Genomic DNA, 22,602 nt, shown 5'->3' with positions numbered 1-22,602 from the left:
ATACAGCTGCTGAACAACATGCAGGAATTCAGACGATTGAAGCGAATCAAACCACATGAACATGTTTAGTGTATAAATGTATTTTTAACTTTAGCTTAAGTAATTTAATTTTGGAAATACATACAGACCATCCCATACTCGCCTTACTTGTGTATTAATGCAACACAACAGAGCAGTAGTAATAAATTAATTGCATTAATTAAGATTGTATTAATTAATTTAATTCTATTCCATTTACTCCATTCACATTTTATTATTTATTTTTGATTTTCCCATTATTTTTCGATTACTCTAAAGATAATAGCATTTTATGGATGCAACTATAAATTATTTTATAAACCAGAAACTGATGCCAGAGTGAATATCAGTATCTGATCTATAATTGTGGATTATTTTTAATTAATAATATAAAAGAAAATAATAAAAGTAATAAACGCCACCGAAAGTGGTTCCTACCGGCACTTGGTGGCAGCGTAACAGCGTGTTTTTCCTTTGGCTTTTCCCCTTTTGACCGTTTATCGTAGTCAGAGTTAGGAGAAGTCACTGCAGAACCTTGATTATTATTTATTTGTGATTTTGGCTTTAACCTAGAGAGGCTAACTAACCCTTGTGGCAAGATCAATATCATTGCACCTCTTTTATTGTCAGTGTTAGGGTAGAAGATAGTACGTCGCGTATTGCTTTCCCTTTGAATCCTATCCAAATATCATACTTTATTCTAGAATATTTATGAGTTCTATCAGTTATCGCTAATGTTTTTTATTATTACCCCTCATTGTTAATGACTACTGCTGACAGAGATTGTTAATCATCCTGATTATTCTACTACTCCCATTGATTGTCATTGTATTGTCTTGCTGATATTATCAATACTATCTTTTGTCAATACCATACTTGTAGGTACAAATATTTTACAGCTAATTTATTAATAATTTATTTGTCTTCTATCAATACGTTTGGTTATATTGGCTAAATTCAAATCATGTTAGCAAATATTATGTCGGGGAATTCAACAGCTAAACGCGCAAAATAAGTCGTATTAGTGTAACAGTTTGAAGGTAGCCTGCTACGTTATGTCACTTATATAAAATAGATTATAGATATAACGACATTGTATGAGTACAAGTATATTTTAAAATATTCAGGGATGTAGTTTTTAGGAATATTTTCAATTTAAAGTTTGAACAAAAGATCAACCTTTTTTGATAAAAGCAATATTAATGTTATAGTTAATATGTGAGGCTTATTATAAATTGACCTTTAGGTAGTTGAATTTGGTTTAGTAGTTAGTAACTGAGTCAAGATATTCTAAATGAACGAGTCATGGAAGGAGGGCATATTATATAAGTATCATGATTTACTGGGGCATAATTAATTAAATCAACTAAGGACTTCAATCCTCTGAAGTAACTTTTATATAGTGGATGAATTCTTAAAATACGTCGTACCAAATTTTGGTTTCAAAGCCTAATAATTGTCTCAAAGGGGATATAAGTTGATAAGATGTTCTTTTGAGGCAAAATTATCATCATGGTCGTGACTAATGATGTGAACAGAAATTAAATCAGATTGGATGTTACTTAAGGTTTAAAGATTAGGATCACAAATATTGGCTTAAAATTGGTAGAAAACAAACATTGCGGCAATATATTAAAATCAGTGAAGATAACTGCACTAACCGACCAAAATAAGTTTTTAAGATTATCATGTATTAATTAAAAACTATAAAAACGGGCTGAATTAAAAAAGCAATATATCTGAATATTATGGCATCAAAAATGTATTTGAAAGCGAATTAAGTTTTTACGAGATTTTATAAACTTTAAAATATTTCAGTACAATTTCAGGGAGTTTTATAAGGGTTATTTTTCAGGATTTCTGTTTCCATATAAGCTTTATTGCTAGGCTTGTTCGCCATTAGGTTATACAACCGGATCATTAAGTATTCAATCGTTAAAATTGTTATTTGTAGATTTTTAGAGCAGCAATAATTCGTAGTTGGAACATGAATGACTATTTTATGGCAGAATTTACGTCACAAGTCATTAATTTTTTTATAGACATTTGTAAATTTCGAATAGTTATGTTTTAATAATGCAAAAGAAATTATGTGAAGTTTATATTGTAAAAAATTTTCAAGGTAAATTAAGACTTGAATTTGAATTAATGATGATATTTATCCTATTCAGTAAAATAACAATTTAATTTTTTCCGGGTATAAAACAACAATATGAAGAGGTGATATATTTTTGTAATTAAAGAGGTAATTAAAAAACTATGTAGTAAAAATAGCAATTTAAAAAACACAAATCGTCGAGGAATAAATAAGTCATAAGAAGTAGTAAAACAATTATAAAACTATGAAAAGAAACCAGTTAATCATGTTCCCATAAAAATTGCTATACTTCTTCAGACATCCTACAACGGTTGGATTAGCTGCGTTTACGTTTGGAATCATTTTCAAAATTTATTTAGAACTGATCCATTGAGTACTCCAATGTCTTTCAACATAGTAGTGGTTGCAATTATCTGGAAATTTTTCAGAATGAAAGATGGCGCTATATTCGATGATAGAGACATTCATGTTTCGAGAATTCTCTACGGTATACTTCGCTTAGCAGAGCCTTATGGTTCGAGAGTTAATGAAGAGAAAACATAACTATTAAACTTAACACATGGGATGAAAAGTCCCGGACGGAACAAACAAAACGCGTTTTATTTTTGTCCAAAATTGGCTTTATACATCAACGTAATCTCCATCAAGAGCCACATAATCATTCACGTGTCGCTCTAAACACACTTTCACAAACACACAAATTCACTCGCCACTTTTGTAGAACGATTTATCTTTTGCGTCAAAATAGGCGTGTCACAACTGACCACTCAGATGACGTTCGTTTTGATTCCGGAATGAAATGATGGATCCAAATTTCATCTATTGCCAAATATTGATGTAAAAATTCCAGTTTGTTACGTTTAAACATGGCCAAATACTGCTCAAAATCATCAACATGTTGTTCTTTTAGGTTAACAGTGAGCAAACGCGGCACTCACTTTGAACAGAGCTTTCTCATAGTTAAATGCTCATGCAATATAAAACCAACACGATCTTTTAATATCTTCACGATATTAGCTAACTCACGCAAGTTCACTTTTTGATCATTCAAAAGGATTTTGTGGATTATTTTGATGATTTCTGGTGTTATCACCTCATTTGGAGGTCCACTGTGTTCGGCATCATCGGTGTCTCTATTACTATGTTTGAAGTCAGCAAACCAACGTGTCATTGTTGTTTCTGATTGGTCGGAGCCTTATAACAATTTTCAAGGCATTGCTTCGCTTGAACGGTATTTTATCCCATCAAGATGTTAGTGCAAAATTAAAACACGATATTGCTTTCGACCCATTGTTTTGAAAATAGCAAAAGTAGTGTCACTTTTGGAATAATAACTCATAAACTTGTAAGTAGAAAATCATGAAATTTTAGCAGCTTTCTTCTGAAGGTTAGTACTAACTGAAAAAGCGGTGAATGCAATAAAACTGGCGCCATCTATGTGTCAGACACGTGACTTTTCATGTATTACGTATCGTAATTCTCAACGACATTGAGTTAGAGCCGCTTATCGTTCAGCATAGCAAATACTTGTGACTTGTAACACAGCAGAAGAAAGTGGCCTCTACTGCTGAAGTGAAAAGGCGAGTCAGCCAAAATGTAAAAGGTTTTATTTATCTTTATTCAATGATTCACTTACATCTTTCGAAATGAAAAGGTCATATACTTTAAGCTTTAAAAAGAAAACATTAACACACAATAGTATATTTATAGAAATGCCAACAAACATCTGCAATCTAATATATGATCTAACCATAAGTGTTTAAAATTTTTTAATGTAATAAATGCATTAAACACGTTAAAACACATTAAAAAGCAAATTGAACTCTAATCTAAGGCAACTGCTAATTTGTTGTTAACTAACTCCCAATTTATTATTTTATTCTCACCTTATCTCGAAACTAATCTCAAACATTTCCATCACGTTGCGCCAAAAAGAAACATTTAGCTTTAGTCGGGATTTTATCGAAAAAACAACCATTCCCAAAAGATTCGGACTGCCAGGTAAACCTCGGTGATGCTTTTATATTGGTCTGATTACATTGGTAGTAGTTTTATGAGTAGATCTTTACGATAGCACCACTTAAAGTTACATTATGATGCCATCGTCTATCCTTCCTGAATATATTTCGAACAAATTTGGATTCCTTTAAGGGTGTTCAGTTAAAGTGATGGTCGTAAAAAACGCGTGTGTACTTGAAGCGGTTCTAGATTAGACGGAAAGTGATTTAAGATTGGTTCGGCATTGACATATTGAGTTGGCAAGAATGTAATTTTGGGTTTCCTTCACTTAAAATATTTATGTATACAAATAACTAAATAGTCTATATTTTAATAGACAATTTTTGATTGTTATCCAACGGTTTATTATATTTACGAGGCAAATTGTGAATATTCGAATTATAATGGTATATAATATTCGAAAAGTTTTAAAACAATATTTTGTCTTACATTACATTTGCTCATAGTGTCTTCGAAATTTTGAGTAGCAACTAAAACTAGTTGTTGAAAATAGATATATAATTTTGAATCATGAATTTAGAAATAAGTTATTGAACTATAGAATGAGTTTATAAAGGTACAGAAGTAATTCAAACAATGTTGATAGGAATAAAATTAATTATGCGGTCTTTTTTTTTGATATATAGTTGGAAATAATCTATTATTTGAAGGAAAAAGTTAACCAAATGTCTGTTAAAATCACAACTGATAAGTAATTATTATTCTATAACATCACTTCACTTTTTCAACTTGTGGCCGTATATAGCCATTGCGTAACTTTTCTTTTGTTACTGCCTATTGGTAGATTTCGTACAACAATTGTCATTCAATTTTTTCCAATCAGAGATCAGTAGAAATCTGCAGTAACGGTTTCATCTGATTTTAGATACTCCTAACATGCTAAATCAGAGCTGTCCAAACAATGGCCCGCAGGCCAAATGAGGCCAGCGGCTCTTATTGAGGCCACCAAATCTTTTTTATTTTCTTTATTTATATAACAAAATATTTGCAGATAGAATGTTATAATTTGTTTTTTTTGTAATCCCAAATGATTTGATAAGCAAACAATTTTTTCAAGTTTTTTTTACCGTGGCGTTTTTGGCGTGGTGTGTCGAAAGAAAAGTAGCAGGTCAATTAAAAAGCCCCGCCCTACCGTAGTAAAACACATTTTTTTGGAAAAATTAGTTTTTTTTTATTCAACATAAATCCCTTCCCGGGTGATACACTGATTATAGCGATCCTCCAACTTTTCGATACCATTTTTGTAGTACGATTTGTCCTTTGCTTCAAAATGCAGTTTTCTCGATCACCTCTTTAGTCGACAAAAGTTTCTTCCGAGAGAGCATTCTTTTGAGATCTAAGAACGCTGGGGGCCAGATCTATAGAATACGGTGGGTGACGAAGCAATTCGAAGCCCAATTCATGGATTTTTGCCGTCGTTTTCATTGAAATGTGACACGGTGCATTGTCTTGGTGAAGCAGCACTTTCTTTTTCTTCAATGAAAATTGTTCCATGCGCATCCCAAAAAACAGACGCCATAACCTTGCCAGCCGACTGTTGCGTTTTCCCACGCTTTGGAGCAGGTTCATCGTGTGCAGTCCACTAGGATACTGTCGATTGGACTTCGGAGTGAAATGATGGAGCCATATTTCATCCATTGTCACATCGATGCGAATACTCGGGTTTATTACGCTTGATCATCTTTATCTTCAAAAGTGAGCTCGCGCGGCAACCACTTTGCACAGAGCTTTCTCATACGCAAATATTTGTCAATGATATGATGTACACGTTCAGTTGATATCTTTAGAGTGTATGCTATTTCATTCAGTTTCAATTTACGGTCATTTTGAATCATTGTGTCAATTTTTTTAAATGTTTTCATCGGTAACAACGTCCTTTGAGCGTCCACTGCGTTCACCGTCTTCGGTGCTCATTTCACCACGTCAAAACTTAGCATACCAATCCTTGATGGTTGATTTTCCTGAATCAATGTCCGGAAACTCGGCATCAAGCCAAATGTTTGCTTCAACTGTATTGTTTCCCTTTAAAAAGCAATATTTTATCAACACCCGGAATTCCTTTTTATCCATTTTTTTTCACAATGACAAAAGTTGCCTCACTTAAAATGCTATAATTCCCAAAATAATGGTCCCACAGTTGTCAAAATTATACATGCATCTTTTGAGGGTTTCGGCTAACTAAAAACGTATGAATTTAATGCTAGTATCGCCAACTAGGTGCAGGCTGGGGACTTTTCAATTGACCTGTTAGAAATCTCCTCTAACGCTTTCTGCCAATACTCGTCGTTTATAGGACATTGTTAGTCATTATTTGTCATTCAACCGGACGAAAGTTGTCATTAAGAAAGGTTACTCTCAAGTTATTGAGGATTTTTTAATTATTTTAAGCTTGTAATTACGTTGATCGCTTTGTGCTGTAAGTAACTGAATATTTTAAAGTTAAATGTGGAAACCTGTTCATTCAATGAGAAATGGGAATCAGACTATTTTATCTCCGACAATAACAACAAAATTTAGTGTTTGATTTGTACGCATGTTTTGTCGCTAATTAAAAAATATAATGTTAAACTTCTTTATTTATTACTTTATTACATGAAGAAAAGTATAAACAACATGTTATAGGGAGAAGTGAAGAGTTATGGTAGCTGAGTACTAAAAAAAAACTAATACAGCAAACAAGTATGTTTTCTAAAATAAGTACAGAGAACGGACAAAGTTATTGTTATTTATTTAAATTGTTTGGCTGCCTCATATGAAATCTCATTACAATTAGCCACAGCTGAGAAACCGTTTAGTAGTGGAATTTTAAAAAGCACAGTTGTAATGGCTAAACGACTTATGCAGCCGAAATTGGTGGAAAAGTTTGAATCCGTGGCATTATCTCACCTAACGGTGGCGCGATGAATAGATGACATGGGTGATTATATTTCGAAAAGAATATGTGATCACTTTGTAGATTGCGAGTACTATTCAATATAGTTGGATGAAAGTACCGACCACACCGATATTAGTCAATTAATAACTTTTATACGTTGTATTTCGAAAGATTTTTCAATCATGGAGGAAATGCTCGATTTAGCGCCATTACATGGAACAGCTAAATACAGCGATATGTATATGAAGCAGCTAACAAGACTGTTGACTCGAAACAGCTATGACAGTGACAGGATTGGCGGGACTTTTAAAACAAAATGACATTGTTTGCTCGTTATTCCACTGCATCATTCACCAAGAATCCTTACGTGGAAAATCTTTGTATCAAATGAATGCTATGAAAGTTGTTAGGATAACCAGTTTGATTATATGTATAAATATGCAACATTGTATATGAAAATGTATAAATTTTTAATTGAAATTGATGCGACCTATGGAGATTTATTATTTGTTTCAGAAATCAGACGGCTAAGTGCTGGACAGTTACTGCAGCACTTTTTCGCTTTAAAAGAGAAATACCTTTATTTCTAAAAAAGTAAATAGTATGTGATACTTCCGAACTACAAAATAAAATGCAAGATCCTCACTTCCTGGCTGATCTTGTATTCTTAACTGATATGACGCAACACTTGGAATATATATGAACGAATTGAATTTAAAGTTGCAAGGCAAAGAACATAATATAGCCGAAATTTACGGTCATGTGACTAAATTTAGAAGCAAACTGAAATTGCTCAAAACTTCTCTAGAACAAAATGATTTTTCTCTTTTTCCAAGTTCTAAAGAATATTATTTAGAGATGGAAAATTTTAAATTATGTAATTTTTTGGTCCACCAGAAATATGTGGATGAAATAATTGTGGAACTTGAGCAGTGATTCAGATAAAAAAAAAATTGAGAGTGATATAGCACTCTTCACTCATGCATTAACCATCGAAGTTGATAGTGTGAAGATCAGTCAACTAGATCTGAGTGATTTGCAATCAGACCCTTTTGATAAGGACATAACTGAATCAGAAATGGATATTTTAAGCTCCTTGTTGAACATGTCCCGAAACTGACAAACTTTCGGCATAAAAAGGGATTCAATGGTGGGCAGTACCTATCTTTGTGAATGTACATATTTAACAATGAAGTTTATAAAATCGAAATACACGTCTTCATTTGCTTTGCTATCATATAAATCGAATTTGCATCTCCAGTTACAATTCGCCACATACAATTATTTTGTTTTGTCGGACCATCAATGACACCGCGATGTTGAAATTGTATTTTAAATGCATGTGTGTGGTAGCCATTTTCCCTCCTTTTGGATCTCTTCTATCGCATGTGAACATCTGAACATAATTGATTCATTAACGACAATGCAGTCTGGTTATTATCATGCAGAAGGTTCTTATCAAGCTATGTTTTCGTCTTATATGTTTTTTTTAATTGTTTGCTCCTTCAGATCGTTCTTTGCCATTAATATCAAATTAAATGTTAACTCGTTGAAATCAAAACAGGTAATAGGGATTTGACGGAAAAGCATCACCATATGTTTCTAAAGGTTGTTTGATAGGGATAATGAATGAAAAAATTTTGATAATTAATGTCGAAAATACAATATTGAACATTCTATATTCATTGAAAATTATAATTTTATATAGAGAAATATCAAAACCATTATATTTAGCAGTTTGGTTGTACATTAATACTTCGTATTTTGGCACATAGATCTTGGGTAAAAATACATGCAAACACATAATAGAATGTAATTGATTAAATTGTAATATTATCCTATAAGTAGTTGTCTACTAGCTATAATTTAAAATAGTTTGTATCAGCATTAATAGAGTTTGAAATTATAAATATCAGTTCGTTGTTTAAATAAATAGCTTTTAAAAAAATATTGAAACCGTTACCAGGATTAGAAACTAATTATATTGTTATATGTTATGAGTGTTATATATGATGTATACATATATACTAACTAGGGATGCCGAAAAGATATCCATATATCGATATTATTGTAAGAGGATATTTTTCGATATTTTTTCAGAAAACTTGAATATATTTCTTAAACACTCAGGAAACCACTTAATTATTTCTAATAAACCTTACTTGCATAATTTTAAAGATATATATAAAGATAATGTATTTTGGTATTTATTTTTTTAAGAATTACTATATTTTACTATAATATATATATATATATATATATATATATATATATATGTATATATATATAAATATATATATATATATATATATATATATATATATATATATATATATATGTATATATATATAAATATATATATAAATATATATATATATATATATATATATATATATATATATGTATATATATATATATATATGTATATATATATATATATATATGTATATATATATATATATATATATATATATGTATATATATATATATATATATATATATATATATATATATATATATCGGCCCATTATCCAAACATTTTAAAAATAGAGGTGTTTTTAATTTTAGGGAACTAATAAATTGTACCTAAGCTTTAAAACTAAGTATCAATTTAAAAGGTATTTATTAATTATTATATTATGATATATCGGTCAAAAGCTATCTGCCGAAACTATCAATATTTTTTCGACATCACTTGTTTGTAGTACTCGCCCCAGACAATGCGTAACGTGAACGCGAAAGATCAGCAATAAAATGCCATTACAGCCTACTTTTTATGGTACCCATACGTGGACCTACACAGTCTGGGTAAAATCGGGTCAAGTTCGCTGGTGACCACGCCCTATTACGAACGAAAGCAAAAGGAATCTCGCTGTCCAGTCGATCGTGCTGACCATGACGCACTTCTTCAAAGATTCTTATCTGGTTGCATCACGAATTGGAAACGTTATTTAATAGGATCGTGAATAAATATCGGTAACAGTGTACATTTTTCTAATATGTTTTTGTAACCTTAACTATCTCAATCTCATATGAAGTATGAGGGCAACTGAAATAAACAAAACGAAAGGGGAGCAGAAAGAGTATTTAATAAATAGTTAATAACAAGTGATTAAATGAATTAAAAAAAATCTTTTCAACTTTTCAATTCAATTTCATTCAATTTTAATACCCTTATTTCAGCGATCCTCGCGTTTAGTAGTTCTTACTACTGTAGTGGTATTCCAAAAAGTCTGCAAAATACGCCTTACATCAGATATTAACATGAAATAATGTATTCAGATGTGAGAAAAAGAAAAGAAGAAGAGAAAAATCGGGAGTATAATCAGGAATTTTGAGAACAATTCGTACTTTATTTGATGTTTGCATGAATATTAGCCATTTTGTTACTTTAAAAGGGCCTTCCTACACACATTTTCTTGAACTTTCTATTCAACATGGCGATATCGTGTTAATAGAGCGGCGTTGGATGGCAGTGATTCATCCTTCGAACAGTATCGCAATTCTTCAGTACTTTAAAACCATGTGGCAAGTAACCCATGCGGCATTTACCAGAACTAGTGAAAATTAGAAGATATAATATCTAGTGAGAACGCTGGGTGAGCCATCACTTCCTACTTACCCCTTACTATACGTACTGTGTTGATTTTAGCAACTCTTATGTAAGAAACAAAAGTATTTCTTACAAATCAGTAGGAATGGTATTTTACTCAAAACACGCTCAGGATTGTTGAGAGATATTACTTGATTATACATTGAGTCGTTAAAGAAGGACCTGTACAAAGAAGATGATGCTGATAGTATTAGTTAATAATTGGCGATTGAATAATTGGAATTGAATAATTACTAATTGGAACGACTTTACGAAGATATGACGAATATATTGAATTTGTCAAGCAGTGAAACCAGAGTTATTGAATTATGTTTGTGTTCGACGATCTAATAAACAAAATTGGTGATATAATAAGAAAATTGTGAATATCCACTTTATCGGAAGGTTTCAGAGCAGTGAAAGAAAGACACGACATATGCGAACATTTAATCGCAAGCAGCTTTTGATTCAATTTTATATCTGGTAAATAAAGAACAACCAAGAAAATTGTTTTTGCTTAAGAATTGGTAGTAATTGATATGATTCTGGACATATAGTATATCATTATACTAGAGGTAATTCTAAAGGTTGTTAAGATATTTCTGTAAATTTTAGTGGTATTAACTTCTAACTCATTTTAAGTTTCATTAGTAAATACATTTACTAACAAAGCACTTACCGAATATATACGTTAATTTGTTCATCAAGATTTAAAATGAATATTGCAAAGAACATTAACAATTATAAAATAGCTTTTAAGATAAAATAGCTCTAATAGAATTTTAATTTCTCATTTGTTGGTGAGTTATTAGTTTCCACGTGGGATATAAGAGAAAGTAGAAAGCAGTAGATTAAGGAAAGCCATATAAGACAAATTAAAGATGAGCTACCTGCAAGGGCAACAATTCAGATTTACTTAACATACATAAGCAAATAGCTTGAAATAAATACATCTACTGATAGGAAAAACTTACTTGCTGCTACAGTTTTAAAGGATTCAGAAGAGAATAACATTATTAATAAAATTTTAAGCACTAGGATCTAAGTTTTGAAAGGTCAATAGATCATTTAACAATTTTAAATATATACGTTTAATATACATTTTTAAATTGTAAAAAATAATTTACCTAATTGTTTTTGTTATTGTTATAATATACATACTAAAATCAAATTTCAAAATTGCTTTATTGATATATTCTCTATTTTAATATACAAACATATATTACTTCATTTATTATTCCATATTTGTTTATAGCATAGAAGTAAAGAAATTATTTATACTTACATTTGATGCTCTGAAAATGCGCCTTATGATTGATACTTTTGTTATAATATTCAGTGGTGTAGTAATTTAAATTTATAAATACTGTGTTGATTATTGTTAGTTTCAATATGTTTTAATATTATTTGATATAGAGACATATATTACTTTAATTAATAATATATATCATTAGTAACTCATCATACATTTAATTTCAAATTATGAGGTGGTAATCGACGCAATTCCAGTGAATTAAAAAACTCGTGGGATAGTTGACTACGTCATTCTGGTTCATAACGGCGTCGACTGATTTTAAGGAAACCAACTCTCCCGGAAGAAAATTCTGAATGGTCACATTGAGATCCTCGACAGTCTCGAATCCTCGACTTTTTTCCTCCTGACCATTTTCTAAATGGACTGCCAAATGGACTACTGTAGGGCACTGTAGGACTACTGTCTTTCATAGATCGCAAATGAAAAGATATGCCAAATTGCTTCGTTGCTATTTATATAGCGACCCATCTGGTACTGTGATATGTCGTCATTTGCATTGGTTACAGCGAAGAGGGCCATATCGCTACCTTTGATAACATATTTACATATATACTTTATCGACTTCGCAGAGGTACAATATTCCACATTCCTGTGAGTCTCAAAAGATTTGGATAATTTGGCGAGTGTGGCACGATCCAACGATTGTTTACATCAACATCTTGTCCTCTTACCTTCACAACTACCGATCGCTCATTGTCCACAACTGATCGCCGACACTTGCCGTCAACCGTACAGGGTGAATTGTAGTTGAAAACTCCGCGAGGCCCATGTATCATGTGTTTGGTAACCACTGCATGCAATTTTGGGTCAACTGTGTAAAAGTGGGCATGAAATTGTCCTGTAAAATATGTATAGTGCCAAATGATGTAATCTGGAAACATCTGTTATATTTCTGAATATTGGCCAAGAAGTGCCTAGAATCATTTCCAATCCCAGAAACTAAAGAGCGTAAAGGATCTGGTGGTGGGACCAATTGTGGCAATTTTACTTTGCCTCCAGCACAACATAATTCAGTAGATTCACCACTGTATTTTAACGCCTTGAAATATTTACAAATTATTTTCAGTTCCCCAATTGTTATCGATTTCTCAGCACATTAATCTATTGCCGCATCATAGTGGAATGCAGCTCGTTCCAGGATCACAGGAGCACTGTGTCTGCGGAATTGCTCAATTTCATTATGTCGTGCTCGCTGATGTTGTGTTTGATGTGCACGAACACGTTGCATGCTAAGCCTATCTACTTCATCGTCACTCTTTATAGAACGCAATGCTGACATAGCAATACGATTATTTTCTTGATATGGCTCTCTCTGGTCATCAGTGCGGTTAGCATGTGAGGTAGCTCTTCGCATATTTGATTGACTGCGACGACCAAGTCAGGTCGTCTTCTCCTGGGCATTGTAAATTGTAATTAATCAAAGTGAGAAATTTCTGGGGCACTTAGCAGTAAAGTGTCACTATTACAAAAAATTAACAAAAAAAAGGCACATAATTTGAAATGTCATTGTCACAAAGGATCACCAAAGATAACAAAGTTCTCGCGCACGTAGATTGTCGCAATCGATCCTCGAGAAAATACAAAATTGCCTTTCTGATTTAATTTCGCACAATTTCATATTTATTTACTTTTTAAACCTTCCCTGGACTTCCACAAATAATTCAAGACCAAAAGTATAGTATGAGTTTTAGCGGGACGATCGAACAACGATTCATTTGTATATATATATATATATATATATATATATATATATATATATATATGTTATTTCGACAACTATCTTTAATGACGAAACTATGACAAAACAAATGACAACAATGACGACATTTAAGATGGCGTTCTATCGTTCTATCTTTGACGGGTAGGTGGTGAATCTAGTAATTATGGCTATAAAACGTTGAGGAAAAAACTCAATCGATCAAACATGAATATATCATAAGCGACTATAGACAGCAATAAATAAGGCCAGCTTACCGATTAATATTCGTTATCCATCAGCGGGAAATAATTACCGAGACCCTAAAAATCGATGGCGTGAAAATAGAACTTGTTGAGCCATGTTATCTTAAAATTTGCGGCTGTGTCGACATCTTAAACTCGTTAAAAAAATGATTTACCGTAACTTTGACTGGCCCGAAAAAAACCTGCATCAATCAATTATGGGCCTGACGCGTTAGGGACGTCTGGTTAAAGATGATAACACCGACCGGAAGTCTTTTAAAGAGGCATTCATGTGTATTTAATATTTAATCGTCAAGAAATTTGTTTTTGTTCGTTTATGTTAAATATAATTTTCGTTGGGAATTATCGACTGAAAACAGTCGATATTTGGAAAACTGTCGAACTAGTCGATAGTCAAAAAACTACCGACTCAAAATGGTATTTACTATTTCAGAGTATTCGTTATACTGTAGACCCTGTACGCTCGCGTAAAATCGGATTTTGCAATCGGAAATAATCGCCGGACGATCGCCATTTTTGTTACTGCTTGCCAGTGGGGTAGACCGCTGAGCATATTTTTAATAATAAAAGCAATAACAATTGGTTTTAAAAATGGATGTCCAAAAGTAAGTATCCTTTGATTTTTCGATTGATTTTATTTAAATAATTTGGAATAAATTTATTAAAATAAATATTACATTTATAGAGAAAATTTAGTGGATTAATTCTGCAAGAAAACATACCTCTCTACACATCTACAGTACGTCAGCCACCAGATAGAGGTAGTCAATTCGTTATTGGAGTTTGTCCGTCAAAAATAGTAACAATAGCATTGACTGGTAACAATTAGAAGTATATTTTAGTCGTTATATGTTTTAGTAATAATATCTATTTTAGGTGAAGTATCCCTTGAATATATTGAGACATATTCGGGGCATAAATATGAGATTTGTTACAAAAATGGACAAAAGCCGAAGAGAATAAACACAAAGATCAATTAACTGCAAGTCTAACTGTTGATAGGATTTTGCAGAATGCTAGACTGGTAGAGATACTCTAAGAATTAATGTGCTGACAAGAGTTGACAATGATCTAACAGCTACTACTCTAAAGGCAGAAAAGTGGAACAAAGAGCCTTTCTATTTAAAATAAAATAGGTAATGAGTTCATGTTTTGTACAGTATTGTGTTGACCAATTTAATTATTTTATTATACTTATAGATTAGATAAAAAGGATTCGTAGAGTCATTCTAACAAGAAAATTGAAAATAACTTTTACATACTTTACTTTTACATAATTTTTTGCAGATTACTATCAAACTTTCCATTAATATTGGTTAAATCCCAATAAAATTTTACATTCAATATGCGTTTTTATACTTGTTATTCATTTACTTTTGTAATACTACCCTTGTGAACTATAAAAAGTGTATATATCATTCCTTAGTTAAAATAACAATCAAGTCAACATACATATTACTTTAATACACTTCCATTCATGTCTAAATCAAAAACATATTTAAATAGAATCAGATTATGATGTTACTTTTGCCATCATATTTAAATTCACTGTTTTGATTTTATGTAGCATATATTCACATTTATTTACTTCTACCAATTTAGTCAGTATCAATAAGTTATTTTTGCAACTATATTAATTCATAACTGATATGAACACACGGTTAATCTCAATTATTCTAACAAAATTGTTCATCAACATTCTTCAATAAAATTATCACACTTTATAATTAAAAATCAACTCACCAAGTAGTTAATTCAAAAATTTCCTTCTTTCCTTCTTCTAACATGATTAATATTCAATAACTATTCTAATACCTAGTAGTAAACACGCAACATCCAATAATGAACATAGAAAAAAATTATGAAACAGCAGACAACTTTTATTACCAGAAGTCTAACCTCAACGGTCTAGTTCTCTTGGATGCTGCATCGAAAACTGCGACCATATGGCAAAAAAATTTATCGGCCATCGTACAAGATTATACCCGAAGGGCAATTACGACTATGTCCCAACGCACAGGGTCTGCAGACTAACGATTGCTCTAATTCAGGCAAATGCACGCTAAAACTATTGTTTTATTCGCGATAAAGATAACAGACGCAGATGTACAAATTGCTTGCGGTACTAGTTTTGAGAGAGGAAAGGGCTTTGATAATTGTTAGATTCTCTATGCTGTATAGACCAATTCATTTGAAATAATTTTAAATTGGCAAGTGGCAGAATGAAAAAAGTTATGGAATTGATACCAATTTGTTTCATAGTATTTTAACATTTGGATAGTAACAGTGACATAATATATTCGTTTAAGAAAACTGGATTATACTACGTTCAAAAGGATAGTTTCTTTTTGAATAATGTAAAATATTTTATATACTTGACTTGAATGTAAAGGGGAATGCACTAATGTCCATTAAATATTTATCTCATTATCTCAATCAATCTTATTCTCAATAATATTTACCAAATATTTAACCATCATCTCTTTTTAAATACACTAATAATTTTATTTATTGTTCAAGAATAATTTAAGATTATTATTCGTTGAAACTTCAATAGAAAAAGTTTTGACATTCAAAAGGCTTGAACAGACATTGAAATATTAGGAAAATCGAAAGAAAGTTGCCAAGATAACATAAGTGCACTAAAAATTGTAATCTTTTTGACACATTACCTTAACCGAAAATCTTGAAAAATATCATTGCAAAATGCTGTTATATTAACGTACAATATATTGTTATGTAGTAGCGACTGAAATAGTCAATAGTAAAAGGTAGTCAAATCAGTCGGGCTGAAAATAGCATCTGAAAGTTTATAGTAGTTTTCAGTCGATAGTTCCCAAAGCTAATTATAATTAACTATATAACACATTCTTCTAAAATAATATTGACTTGTTGTAATGACTTCATCAAATGAAATGGTAAATGTATTTTCACAACGGAACTGCGTTGGTAATTAGATCTGGAAAGTAAAGTGACCAGGAAAGGATAAAAAATGCTTAAATATACAAAAAGTTTGTAAAAATGTTGATTATGTAAAATTAAAAAATTCGTATATTTTAGAAAGCTTTACTTAATTATCATATCTTTATTAAAGTAATAAATTGTCGGTATTAAATGCTTCAAGTTACATATACAAAAACTTTACTAGGTACTCTACTTTGATCATATGCACCCGTGAGACTGGATAATGTCAATAAGTTTCGGGAGGACCATAGCTTGACGTCTCTGGAAATTAACTGTAGATCTTAGAAATAATCTTTCTTCATAAAATGGTTATTATAACAACTTCTTTAGGGTGTAAAGCCGTCAAATGAACTGAAATTGCCATGAACTAACATACTCTTCTGAAATTTCTATAATAAATTAATTCAAACCATTCATTCATTTGAGTAAACTATCCTAGAAGGTTCCATCTCACTGTTTTCTGGTTGATGATCAGCCACATATGTAAAATACTGCTTATTTTAGTAATGTTATGGACGAAAAAGCAATTCAAATATTATTTATATAAGCTTATATGTTGACATGTATAAAAGAATATTTTATGTTGTATTAGGAACTATCGACTGAAATTGACTATCGACTGTTTAGTATTTGACTACTTTTTGCCAGTGACTGTTTCAGTCGACTGTTTTCAGTCCGACTGATTTTGTTACTACTTACTATCGACTGTTTCAGTCGTACTTTTAGTTACTATTTTTGGTTCTACTAGTTTCATTCGACTGACTTCACTCGACATTCACACATTCGACTAATGTTCTGGCCCTGTCGTCCTAGCCGCGGCCTTAGCAAAAATGTACCCATTTTATGCTTACATAGATTTATATGTAATATATGCAGTTTTATGATTTTTTTGGTAGATTGTCTGTAAATAACAATGTATTGTATATTAATATTATAATATATTGTGACAATATATTTCAAGATTGTTAATGTAATAGTGTAAAAAGATAATAATAAAATAACACAAACAAAAACACAATAATAAAATTTTGACTGTCTCAATCTCTATACACGCCATATTTATTTCAATTGTTAAATTTTTTAAAATTTGGCAATTAAATTATGATTTATTAAAATTATGAATAATTATAATACAAGATACAAAAATAAAATTAAAAATAATAATGAATTTAATAATAATATAATGAATATAACACGTCAACAAAATAATTATGCCCTATGACTATAGGTGGACGCGTATTTTTAACAAATTTAATATATTGTAGGAAGAAACTGATATTTACTGAAGAAACTGATTGTCTCTTACTGACGATATTTCTCCGGGATTTATTAGTGTTTTTCCCGAAAGTATTCTATATAACACAATTTTTATAAAATACTATTTATTTTCAAAATATTTAAAACAAGACAGTAGTAGACGACAACAGTCACCAACTACTTGTTGACGCTGCATTTTCCTCAACTATTTCAAAAATTAGAAGGAAAAAAGGAGACAGAAATAGGAATAGTATAATTTGGAGACCATACATTGACATTTTTTATCAATTTCTTAATAAACATTCGCCAAAAAATAAGTTTTTGTTTTATTAAACGTACAGTTATTAGTTTAATAATGAAATATTTCTAATAAATATCTATTTTTTAGTAAAATCCTAACAGATCTTGTCCTAAAAACGCCTAATCCTATATTTTTTTAAAAATCTTTGCAGCCGTTTGAGAAACTATCTTAAATATATAAAAAAATAAAAATTGATCACAAAAATGTGTTGAGTAATGAAATATAGCTTAATACCAGATTATCTCCGATATATAAAAGAAGATAATAATTACACCTACAGTTTTAAATAGTTTATTATGGATCATCATCAAAGAGCAGTTATTATGAAATCCTGTGAAATGAAAAGAACATTTAAAAGTATTTGCATGAGTAATAACCCTCCGTCGGGAAGCTTGTCAATTCGATTGCCATTTCCTGGTAAATTATTTCGGAAATATGCGACGGTGTCGTTCGTTTTTCCATTAGGCGTTGGCCAACACTCCAGACGCACGAGATTTCGTCTGCTTAAATTCCAGAACATGAGTCGGGCTTTAAAAGGATTAAAGGGTGCCGATTTCCGAATCACTTAGCGCCAGTTGCTTTTTTTCTGGATTTTTTCGTACGCTTATAGCATAATTTCAATCCCCTTTGGTGCTCGCATTCCTTTAAATTAAGTGGCAATATTTTATGTTATATAGGGATCTCTGCGTATTCAAGTATGTTTTTTAGTTTGTTAATTTGTATTGGACTTAATAATACTTTTATTTCTCCTTATTACTATTTTGTTTTAGCGGAATGAACAGGTGACTTGCACCACCGTGTGAACTTCTAGTCTAAACAAAGTTCTCAAAATGTAAATACAGCGTAAACACAACTACAACTACAAGATTGTCTATAACAAATACATCTTTGGTTGCCTTACGTCCTGAACTATGAATCCAATAATCCATGGACTTTTTTAACAGAATGTATGATTTATAAATCTAATAGTTCATAGCTTGAGGATTTTGAGAGTCTTTTAATTCATCTTAGGTGATGCTACAACCTAAACTGAGATAATTTTGTCCGAACTTCACTAAATTATGCCGCGGAATATTTTGAGTAACTGCGGAATGATTACCAATCCAACGTTAACTTGTCTTCATTTCTCGGTAAGTTATTTTTTGCAACGTGAAACAACGTTTTAAACGAAAACTTTTATGCCGGCTTGGTTGGCGCAGTAGTAAAGGCGATACGACGATACATCTGCTGTTGCTATGATCGCGGGTTCGAATCCTGCTGGGGTATGGTCGTAAATTCATGTTTTATGATTCTTTAACACTTGTGATTGTTCTTAGATACGACTGCAATATCCGACAAGGAAAATGATCTCAGTCACGCCAGTAACCAGTGTAGATAAGACCGCATGTCTTCTGGGATCATTTCTAAGTTGGTTCGCTTAATGCTGAGGACCGTGGTTCGCAGCCTACCTTAAACAGTAGGTCAAATTCAGATAAACCCTGGATGATAAAAGGTGTTAAAAAACATTGTAAAATAAAATATGTATATAATAATCGTCGTAATAACTAAATAACAGTAAACAAAAACCTTATTTAACCTATCTACTTCACGTGTTTTATAGTCTACTATATACACACTTTTTAGCTTAATATCTACCTAAACCTATTTATGTATTTAAAATATTATTTTAATAATTAATAACAAATAATAACAAATTAGATTTGTTTCGTTCGTAATTTAATTTTTTGTATAAGACACAAAATAATATTATTATTCTTGTATTGTTTGGGCTCGGTACCAATACACCAATAAGGTAACGAATTTCATAAAAAGAATATAGAAATATTAGAAAATCTGTTCGGCTTCCCTAGGCACAAATACACTGGAAAAACATTTTATATAATGGATTCATGTAGAAAGAAAATCAATTTCCATGTCGCATAAATGAAGCCGATATATCAAAGCAGAGCGAAGCGAAATAACGAAAAGTAGAAAAAGAAGCAAGAAAAAACGACAAAGAATGATAAAGTAAAGAATTATTAGAGATAGACGTGTGAATACTCGAACAAAAATAAATTACAACGTTCACGGGCGAGCGCGCATCAATCTCGAACTATTCTCTGTCTTGAAGGGCACTCGTTGTGCCCATATTTCGACGCCTCCCTCTATTCCCCTTTGCCGCCTCGACGCCTAGCTTCGTTTTATGTCGATATTTTATAAAAATTTCGGTCCACATCGGGCTTTATGTCAGTTAGGCGGAACGATTTCATCGCGAGAGGCGTCACCATAACAAGATGTATGGTAATACGTGGACTAGATACACTCGTAAAATTTGCATGAGAAAGTCATCGATCCGTCGGGGATTGCTCGTTTATGCTGGACGATGACGAAGGTAATGAAACTGACGTATACAATGATTGTTCTTGATTTGTAAAATTTGCATAAACATAAGATTCTAATTAACATAAATAACTTAAATAAATAAATATATAAAACACAATTATGTACAACCACACTGATAACCAAAATATTGTGCTTAACATAAAGATTATATTTCAATATTGACACTACTTCACTATTCAATAATTTAGGTTGTGTTAAAAGTAGCGCTGGGAAATATCGACTGAAAACAGTCGAAACAGTCGATAGTCAAAAAATTAGCGACTGAAAATAGTAATTACTATTTTCAGTTAAATGCACGGTTCGACTTTTTTTTTCAACTCCTCATGTCAGACGAAGATATGCGAGTCCTTTCCTGTATAAATTATGAGAGAGGAAAGGACGGAGATAATTCCTTGGGGCAGTTAATTTTATATGTGGTTATATTTTCCAACGGTAGTATAAACGAGACGGAGATGTATAAATTCGTTCACGAACTAACATTAAAAAAGAGAAGGAGAAAATAATGACTGAATACTATTATGATAATTATACATAACATGCTATTTAAAATTTAATTTTAAACGAAGTAGAATTACTTTTATGTTTGAATGTTCTGAGAATCTGAAAAAAGGAATGGAATAATACCTCACAAATGTTTTATTGTATTTTAATGTTTTAATTGCTATTTTTAAATAATATACTATAATAAATATACACAATATAATAGAACCTAAATTAAACCTAAAAACTAAAGTTGCATAATAACCATAAATGGTATATAAAAATTAAACATATACATAATCATAGAAAAAAAGCTAATGCATGACATACTTAAAAATGATCTGAAGTAATCGAAATATTACCTATTATTGTCATAAAAACAGTTAAAATATTTTACTAATTATCATTCCCAATTTTAATCTTTTTATCCTATTACATTAACAATTTTCAAAGATATCGTACCAAAATGATATGAAATTAATACACAATATATTGTTATTTACAAGCAAACTACCAAAAAAATTATAAAACTACATATATTACATATAAATCTATGTAAGCATAAATTGGGTACATTTTTGTCAAGGTCGCGGATAGGACGACAGAGCCATAACTTTAAAAATCAGTCGCAAACAAGTAGTACCAAAAATAGTAACTAAAATTACGACTGAAACAGTCGATAGTAAATAGTAACAAAATTATCCTTATAATAAAAATTACATTCTCTAGAACATTTAATTGTAGAATTGTTAATATAATTCTTTAGTATTATATTAGTTTATAAATAGTATTAAGTCTTAGTTTAGGTCTGCATCTCAATACATACATTTATGTAGTACAATGACCATATAAACTAATATATATAGTTATATTCTATATTCGTTTTTCCTTGTACCTTCTAAGTAGTCCTCTGTATCCTATTATGATTCATTTAGAGAAAGCCAAGAACCATGTGGCGCCCATTGAGCAAAATTTAATAATTAACGCGATGTAGATATCACCAATTTAAGCACCAAGAAGGCGACAAAGATGGCGACATTCCGATAATTTGATCCTACCTCTCAATCGCCTGTGAAACGGCAACGGCCACTAATGAAGCTCCCCGACTACTGACAATGTGTCACTGAAAGTAGTGTGTTTTGTCTATTCACAGAACTTATCCTGATTTGTACATATTTAACATGACATTGCTGTTGTATCTGTCTTTTAGTTTCAAAAGATACATCTAACAGCATTAACTGTTATTATATAATGGTGCCTCACCTAGCCAACCAATATAAAGAGACTGGAATTGTCATATATTAATAATATTCATTTTATAATGCTTTGAGTTTCATAC

General features: G+C 31.2%; 1 protein-coding gene and 1 pseudogene across 4 annotated transcripts in view; one reads left to right on the top strand and one right to left on the bottom strand.

The window, feature by feature from the left end:
- LOC143190643 (disks large 1 tumor suppressor protein) overlaps positions 1–22,602 on the bottom strand; it is a 676,624-nt gene that overhangs the window by 466,434 nt on the left and 187,588 nt on the right. The window lies entirely within an intron of this gene.
- LOC143190647 (uncharacterized) overlaps positions 1–22,602 on the top strand; it is a 31,461-nt pseudogene that overhangs the window by 5,711 nt on the left and 3,148 nt on the right.

This window comes from Rhynchophorus ferrugineus, unplaced genomic scaffold, assembly GCF_030347505.1.
Source record: "Rhynchophorus ferrugineus isolate W39M unplaced genomic scaffold, kcgeb_rfMv2 rfM2, whole genome shotgun sequence".
In the NCBI taxonomy this organism is placed as follows: Eukaryota; Metazoa; Arthropoda; class Insecta; order Coleoptera; family Curculionidae; genus Rhynchophorus; species Rhynchophorus ferrugineus.
Note: the sequence above shows the minus strand (reverse complement) of the source record. Positions and strands in the feature narration are given on the sequence as shown.